The sequence below is a fragment of the Bubalus kerabau genome, chromosome 2 (assembly GCF_029407905.1).
Source record: "Bubalus kerabau isolate K-KA32 ecotype Philippines breed swamp buffalo chromosome 2, PCC_UOA_SB_1v2, whole genome shotgun sequence".
Lineage (NCBI taxonomy): Eukaryota > Metazoa > Chordata > Mammalia > Artiodactyla > Bovidae > Bubalus > Bubalus kerabau.
In genome coordinates this window covers 13,925,786-13,935,234 of record NC_073625.1, presented here as the reverse complement: position 1 = coordinate 13,935,234, position 9,449 = coordinate 13,925,786, and positions in this window count along the sequence as shown.

The window sequence follows — 9,449 nt, the reverse complement described above, 5'->3', positions numbered from 1 at the left end:
TCATCCACAGAAAGAATATGAAAAAAAATCATATACAAAACATATCAAACAAGAAAGCTGGAAAAGTAGACTGGGCAGAACTGACTGGTACAGAGTAGAGGACTGTGCTTGGACATGGAAGATGGTATCTTTCCCAAGTTTTGTGGGAAGCCCAGTGCCAAGAACATGAGCTCAACTTGAATGCTCAGTCACTTCAGTCGTGTCTGGCTCTTTGCAACCCTATGGACTATAGCCCGCCAGGCTCCTCTGTCCATGGGGTTCTCCAGGCAAGAATACTGGAATGGGTTGCCATGCCCTACTCCTGGGGAATCTTCCCACCCAACGATCGAACCTGAATCTCTTACATCTCCTGCATTGGCAGGTGGATTCTTTACCTCTGCCCCACCTGGGAAGCCCCTGTGACCTCAGACAGAGGGTCAATTCCTAGCTCTAATTCCCAAGTTACTAGTTCTGGGACCTTGGGCTGGCATCTGGCACAGAGAAGCAATACTTCCTACTTGTAACAGTTTTGTAAAAATCATGAGAGTTAGGGAACCATACTCAATATTTTGTAATAACCTATAAGGGAAAACATAAAAAAATAGATATATATGAATGAATAATTGAATTACATTGCCATACACATGAAACTAACAAAACATTGAAAATCAACTAAACTTCAATTTTAAAATAATAGAAACCCAGGTTTGTTGTTGTTTTTTTTTTTAATCACTTGCGTTAAAGTTTGTGTAAACATGAGCCTGTGCATGCGCACGCCAGGTCTTAGTTGCAACATGGCATACGGGAGTTAGTTCCCTGACCAGGAATCAAACCTGGGCCCTGTGTCTTGGGAGTGTGGACCCTCAGCCATTGGACCACCAGGGAGGTCCCAGACCTTTCTGACTGAAGGTAGACACAAAGAGTTGGACACAACTGAGCGACTTTCACTTTCACTTTCACTGGGCTTCCCTTGTGGCTCAGCTGGTAAAGAATCCGCCTGCAATATGGGAGACCTGGGTTTGATACCTGGGTTGGGAAGATCCCCTGGAGAAAGGAAAGGCTACCCACTCCAGTATTCTGGCCTGGAGAATTCCATGGACTACAGTCCATGGGGTCACAGAGAGTTGGACATGACTGAGTGACTTTCACTTTCAGTTTCTTTCAGAACCTTGGCGACGGGATTGGGGCAGGGCATTGACAACACATTCCAAGGCAAGGGAAATGCTTAGATGACTATTTTTGTTTAAGGACACTATGGAGTATTGGAAGACAGGTATGATTTCAGGACCATTCATTGTCTGTCTGTTTCTGAGCCTTAGGAGCCTTCGGGACCTGTTTCTGAGTCTTAGTAGATGGACTGCAATGAACAAAGGAAAGCCTAGTTTCACTAGATAGATTCTGAGAGGAGAAGACCTGATTTGTTGTGACTAAGTGTTGTCCGTGTGCCAATGAACGGTATTTTCTCCTTCTAGATTACTACTGGAGCGTGATGTGAAGTAAAAAAAAAAACCAAAAAACAAAAAACATAGCAGCTTGATTCATAAGGCACACCAATCCTTATGTAGAGACACCAGAAATATGTCATGCTGTGCTGGCTTCACAGTCTGCATCATATTAGCTAAGCTAGTGGTCATAAAAGAATGTTTTCTGTACCTAAGGAAGAGGGAATTCCCTGGCAGGTCAGTGGTTAAGACTCTGCATTTCCACTGCAGGGAGCACAGGTTTGATCCCTGGTCAGGGAAACTAAGACCCTGTATGCCACACGGTGCGACCAGGGGAAAAAAAAAAAAAAAAAACTAAAGAGGAAAATGATGGCCATCACAACTGTGAAGATGTTCATATAGTAGAGTGAGATATTCCTAAGGATGTCCAGAATTGCTGTAGGGTGTGGGGTTTTTGAGGGCACCTGGGTTTACCATTATGGAGGGAAAGGGCACTTACTTTCCCCAGGTTTTAGACTTAGATTGGTGAAGCCTGAAGAATGTGAGGACTCAATAATTGTAATCTCTTTTCTCTTCTTCCTGGAGACACTTATACACTGGCAGCAAAGACAAAGATTTCTTTGCTCTAATTCCTGTTCTACTGCTTCAGTTACCCAGCATCCCCCACCAAGATGTCCCCTCAAGAAATTTTAAGTAGTTCCTCTCATTTAAGAAGTTGCCAGATTGAAACACATTAGTGAGCCACGGCAGCTGAGGAAGTCTGGTGAGGACAGTAAAGTGGAGTTGGGAGTCTTTTGAGTCTTTTTTCTGCTTCTGTCTCTACCTAATTATATGGCCTTGAACAAATTATTTAAAAAGGCAGAGGAACCAGAGATCAAATTGCCAACATCCGCTGGATCATGGAAAAAGCAAGAGAGTTCCAGAAAAACATCTATTTCTGCTTTATTGACTATGCCAAAGCCTTTGACTGTGTGGATCACAATAAACTGTAGAAAATTCTGAAAGAGATGGGAATACCAGAGCACCTGACCTGCCTCCTGAGAAACCTATATGCAGGTCAGGAAGCAACAGTTAGAACTGGACATGGAACAACAGACTGGTTCCAAATAGGAAAAGGAGTACGTCAAGGCTGTATATTGTCACCCTGCTTATTTAACTTATATGCAGAGTACATCATGAGAAACGCTGGGCTGGAAGAAACACAAGCTGGAATCAAGATTGCTGGGAGAAATATCAATAACCTCAGATATGCAGATGGCACCACCCTTATGGCAGAAAGTGAAGAGGAATTCAAAAGCCTCTTGATGAAAGTGAAAGTGGAGAGTGAAAAAGTTGGCGTAAAGCTCAACATTCAGAAAACGAAGATCATGGCATCCACTCCCATCACTTCATGGGAAATAGATGGGGAAACAGTGGAAGCAGTGTCAGACTTTATTTTTTAGGGCTCCAAAATCACTGCAGATGTTGATTGAAGCCATGAAATGAAAAGACGCTTACTCCTTGGAAGGAAAGTTATGACCAACCTAGATAGCATATTCAAAAGCAGAGACATTACTTTGCCAACAAAGGTTCGTCTAGTTAAGGCTATGGTTTTTCCTGTGGTCATGTATGGATGTGAGAGTTGGACTGTGAACAAGGCTGAGCACCGAAGAATTGATGCTTTTGAACTGTGGTGTTGGAGAAGACTCTTGCGAGTCCCTTGGACTGCAAGGAGATCCAACCAGTCCATTCTGAAAGAGATCAGCCCTGGGATTTCTTTGGAAGGAATGATGCTAAAGCTGAAAGTCCAGTACTTTGGCCACCTCATGCGAAGAGTTGACTCATTGGAAAAGACTCTGATGCTGGGAGGGATTGGGGGCAGGAGGAGAAGGGGATTACAGAGGATGAGATGGCTGGATGGCATCACTGACTCGATGGACGTGAGTTTGAGTGAACTCCAGGAGTTGGTGATGACAGGGAGGCCTGGTGTGCTGCAATTCATGGGGTCGCAAAGAGTCGGACATGACTGAGCGACTGAACTGAACTGAACTGCAGTTATTTAATCTTTCAGGGCTCAATTTTCCTGTTTGTAAAGAGGGTGCTACATGACCTGCAAACTCCTTTCTTCCTCTGACTTTCTGGGAGTTGCTCCACCTTTTAAATTCTCCGATTGAGGGTCAGGGGTCCCTCAATAAGTGTCAGAAGAAGCTACCATGAAGGTTGTAGTTGTCCCAGTAGGCTACTTAGATTATATGGAAAATAGATGTGATGCCAGAGTGCTCAGTGGGTACTAAGGCCACCTGTTTGAAATTCAATGTTCTTTGGGGGTACTGGGAAGAGACAAGACAAAATGTGGGCTAAGATGCAATGGTGAAATCTCTCCCCAGCTTCATTTCTTTCGGATTTATCTGAGTTGGGACTGGGGCTCATCCTTAGAAACCTGCCTGCTGCTGCTGCTGCTGCTGCTGCTGCTAAGTCGCTTCAGTCGTGTCCGACTCTGTGCGACCCCATAGATGGCAGCCCACCAGGCTCCCCTGTCCCTGGGATTCTCCAGGCAAGAACACGGGAGTGGGTTGCCATTTCCTTCTCCAATGCATGAAAGTGAAAAGTGAAAGGGAAGTTGCTCAGTCATGTCCGACTGTTAGCGACCCCATGGACTACAGCCTACCAGGCTCCTCCATCCATGGGATTTTCCAAGCAAGAGTACTGGAGTGGGGTGCCATTGCCTTCTCCGAGAAATCTGCCTACTGTCAGGCAAAGCAAGCAATGATGATGTGTTTTACTTTTGTGCATAGTAGATGGTTAGCATTCCTACAGAATAGTAATAATTACCATTTACTGAGTGCTTGCCTAGTGTTGACCTAAAATAAATAGACTGCCTATAAAATGGGTTTACTTGGGAGCAGTAGAGAATTAGAGATTGATGTCTGCAACCTTGGGGATCCACATGGAAATCCCTGCACAGTAAGGGAAGGAGAACGTTTTAATAGAGGGGGAAAGGAAGTTGGAGGGGATGGCAGTAAATACAGAGTCCATGGTTGTCAGTGGCTGAGTCCCTGCCTGGAAAGAGGTGTCTTTCCTTTTCCTGTCTAGCTCAGCTCTCTTTGCAGGGTCTGTGAACTGTCCCTTCTGGTCCCCCAGCTCTGTTTAACTGAGGTTTCTGTTAACAGTAAGTCTCTTGCAGACGACCCTGTAAGTTGTGAACTTTCAAAGATGTGAGCACATTATAAACCTATACTCTATAGGTTGATACTCTATAGCTGTTATTTGGGTACTTAGACAAACTTTGTTAGACTTACAGACAAATTGAACTTATGAATGTGCTCTTGGAATGAAACTCATTTGTATGTAAGGGACTTACTGCATTAATTTTTTTTTATACCAAATTAGTCATAAATCCAAAATGCTTTACCTTCATTTTTCTTATTTAGTTCTCATGATATGCTGTGAAGTCAGATTCATTTTATAAATGGTGAAACCACAGTTCAGGGATGTTTGCTGTCAACGTTCACATAGCTGGCATAGAGCCAGGGTTTGAATCTGCATCTGTTTTGACCCTCAATGCTGGGCTTTTCTGTCGATTCCGTTAAGGCTGTGTCTGTGTAGCTCACACACTGACAAGCCTCTCAGTGCAAAACATATCCACGTCTTTGGGCAGTTTAATGGTAACTGAATTAATCAAAAATAATTAAACATCTCAAGCATATTAAATACAAAATAACTAGGACATGGTTGGCTCTCCACATGAATTCCTCCTGATGAAGCACTTTCTGCTGTGACAGAAATAAAATAAGGTCTCTTGGTAATTTGAAGCATCTATAGCAGGTAATTCTACATTTATATGGTCTTTTTTTAAAAGAATTATATTTTAATTTTTAAGGTGCCATTTTAATATCTGTGCTGTAACTGATAATTATTTTGGGAAGGGGTCAGCTGGGGGGATTTCAGTAGCAGCACAAATAATTCTTTAATGCAACAGCTGCAAGGCTTAAATCAACCCTGTACCTGTCAGAGGGAAGCTAGTCTGTAGATATGCCTCCTGCTGCAGGGTCATTGGTTTGAGTCTAGTCAAAGTTGATCGCGGCAGAAGATCACCTTCACTTGATAGCTCTTTGGTGGCCTCCATAAATGAGATAGTGGACTTTATGCAATTTCCTCCTGGGCAATCACCCAGGACTAATTCTGAAGGCTCTCACCACAAATGGGAGGACCTATCCGGGTGGAGACACTTATCATTGTGTCCTTTCAAGGTCTAGACTGCGGCTAATTCTGATGGTGATTAGTATTGTTATTATTTTTATATAGTCACTCAGAGGCGCCCAGTGGAATACCCGTTTGGATAAAAAGCACATCAACGTTAGTTGCTGTTGGTCATGATGGCTAGAGGTGAGCATGGGAATGAGCTTGAGGTTCATTGCTCCTCCACCCATCTCCTACCACACTTCAAAGTCCATCCCAGGTCCCATCCCATCTCAAAGCTATTTAGGACCAGCAGCCCATGATGCCCCTGATGCCCCGGGAATTCCAGTTGTCTCCGCTGTCTGTGGATATCTTATGGCTCATTATCATTCATGACTTCAAATTATTATGCACTCTCATTTTGGATGCTCCAGTGGGAAATAGCAGTTAGGACATTAAAATGTTTCATAGGTTCATTTACTCATAAACCTTGGCTTAACTTAAGACTTCCAATATCCTAATTTGCACAACTATGTTCCTCCAAGGAATCCTTCCTTGAGACCTTTTTTTTAATGTATCAAGTCCTCAAGTCACATACAGCAGCCACACCCCACCTGCATCCTTACTCCTAGCATATCTGAAACATCATATACAAGGTGGGTATGCATTCTCTCAGTCTGCCTCCTTAATTATCCTACTGTGCTTACACCTTTAAATTCTTATGTTCCTTTGAGAATTAGGTGGAACAATGATTAATTAACTAAACAGCTTAATATTTAAATCTGTAATCTCCTAAATCTCCTGAAAGGTCATATAGTGAAAGTTATGGTTTTTCCAGTAGTCATGTACAGATCTGAGAGTTGGACTATAAAGAAGGCTGAGCACCAAAAAATTGATACTGTCGAATTGTGGTGCTAGAGAAGACTTTTGAGAGTTCTTGGACTGCAAGGAGATCAAATAAGTCAATCCTAAGGAAATCAATCCTGAGTATTCATTGGAAGGACTGATGATGAAGCTGAAGCTCTAGTATTTTGACCACCTGATGCTAGGAGCTGACTCATTAGGAAAAACCCCAATGCTGGGAAAAATTGAAGCAAAAGGAGAAGGAGGCAGGAGAGGATGTGACGGTTAGATAGCATCACTGATTCAGTGGATGTGAATTTGAGCAAACTCCTGGAGATAGTGAAGGACAGGGAAGCCTGGTGTGCTGCAGTCCATGGGGTCGTGAAGAGTGAGACACAACTTAGCAACTCAGCAACAACAAATCTCCTGAACACTTCCCCATCATGGCTCTCTTTAATCTTTTAATCTTGAATACGTGTTTTCTTTTAATTATTATGACTTCAGTTGTTCCTGTGTTTCAGTCTTGTTGTCTCAGATATGAATTCCTGGCTCCATGTCTGTAATGATGTCCTGTTTTACCTGAACTAAAAACCTCTCTTGCTTAAGTATTTATCCTGCAGGTGAAATAATATGTACTTGTACCACAGAGCTGGGCATAGCCTATGGAGTTGATAGGCAAGAGAGGAATTTATAGTAACACAGCCATGGAAGAGTTGATGGTGCTTACTTTATAAATATACATGGAATCCACTGAATAAATGAATGCTGTAGCAGTACCTCTGTGAGCAATTCCCTCCACTTCTTCCCATTTGGCACACTCAGCCCTGAGGGAATCCAGACCACTGAGAACTCGGACCTCATGAGCTCACTGAAGGGGATAAAACCGCCTGATTCAACCGGTCGGCCCTAGACTCGGCTCCCACCTGTGTACCAATTACTTTAGTGATGCAAACAGAAGTTCTTAGGTGCTTGCATGGTAGGCCTGAATTTCTCTCTCTGCACCTGGCTATAAGAAATGCTGCATTGTTTTTCTAAATCAAATTAGTTCTGAGTTTATGCCCATGCTAGTCATGCTTGGGGAAAAAATCAAACTCAGTAATAATTTTGGTGACAGGTAGCTTAGGTGAGTGTCTGTCAACTGAAGAAATGCTCTCTAGCCTTTCTCGTGGTCAGCTCTGATATGCACACATCTTGAGGCCACATGATCGATGCACCATATGCAGATATGTTATGCTGCCAGCTTGGGTGCAGGGATCTTGAGGTAGTTCAGGTCTTTAGCATCTGGAATCCAACTTCAGAAGACATACCAGGCAGGTCCAGGGTGTGGTGAGGGAATTGGCCAAAACTCTTGTTTCCTTCCACTTCTCAGGTCATGCAGTGGTAAATAATCTGTCTCCCAATTCAGAAGACACAAGAGACGTGGGTTCGATCCCTGGGTCTGGAAGATCCGCTAGAGAAGGAAATGGCAACTCACTCCAGTATTCTTGTCTGAGAAGTCCCATGGACAGAGGAACCTAGTGGGCTACAGTCCATAGGTCTAAAAGAGTCAGGCACAACTGAGCATGCACGCACAACAACTGTTTCCTTCCTAGACTTTACATATTTCATCCTTCTCTAAACCAGGACACTTCCAAAGGTAAAAGGGAGCATGAATAAAAACCACACCAGGAAAAGAGGCATAAACCAGAGTGTATGATTATCCTATGTGAGGTCTTCCTAAATGAATATTTAGAAACATAATATTGATTTCTTTATCTTGGAGGTGACGATAGGGAAAGAAGATGTTGCCATTGGTTGGATCTTTCCATCAACTCATCCGATTACATATGTGTGCCCTGGATCAAAAAACCAGTCCTCTTTCTGGAAACATTATTCTCCCTGGAAATGCATGTGAACAGAGAGGGGAAATGGCAACACTCCAGATCAGCAAGATGCACCAAAACTACTTTCAAGGATGTTGGTATAAAGGGTCTGAGAAGAGATTACTAAGGAGCAAAATGGCAGAAGGCCTGAAAGGCCAATTTACCCTGCCTAGAGGCCATCATTGCCCTTTGCTTCATGCTATGCGTAGAGAGTTAGTGGCCCCTGCATTGCGCAATGAAGCTGCTGCGTAAATACAAGTCTAGATGCAGCTCAGCTGAGATGCTCCTGGACTTGGAGCTTCCCAGGGCAGGAAATGCAGAAGGCTCTCTTTCCAAAAGCCATTAAGGGAGAGTTGCAGGCACTCAAAGCTTTCACTTTAACAGAAAAAGCCTCCCATCTCAGGAGCTTAAAACCATCTCCAAGGTGAACCCAGGAAGGTGTTAGAAGTGTAGCTATTATTATAGCAATTTGTTCCCTAAAAACAGCAGCCCCCCAGGTGCACAAACGTGAGTAGTTAACTTGCCTTTTTTCTCTTAGATTATTTTTTTCCCTGAACTCCCCGTGGTGTCACCTCCAGGAGGGCAGAGCAGCCTTTTCCTGCCCTCCTGTCATCCTGCAAACAGCCCAAAACCCACTGGTTGCTGCAGGAGCCCAGTCTCTCCCCAGTGGACAGTTAGACGGTTTGAGCACAGAGAACGTCAGTCTTCAATTGAAAGAAATTAAACAGAAACCTAATTATCCTACAAAGAGAATGTAAGAAAAAGTTGGCACCCACCACACTCTTCCACAGGTTGATAGAGGACAATTTCTCTTAAAAAAATTTTTATTCAAGTATAGTTGATTTACAGTGTTGTGCTAATTTCTGCTGTACAGCAAAGTGATCCAGTTATGCATTTATATATTTCATATTCTGTTTGATTATGGTTTATCACAGGATATTGAATATAGTTCCCTGTGTTATACTGTAGGACCTTATTGTTCATCCATTGTATATATAATAGCAGATACAAACTATCTGCTAACTCAAAAGTCCCCAGCCACCCCACCACCCCCCAACTCCCTCTCCCCCTGGTCAGCCACAAGTCTGCTTACAGAACTGGACCATGCTGGTGACATTTCTGAGGTGAAGAGCTGGTTCAGATGCTTTTGCAAATTTAGAATATT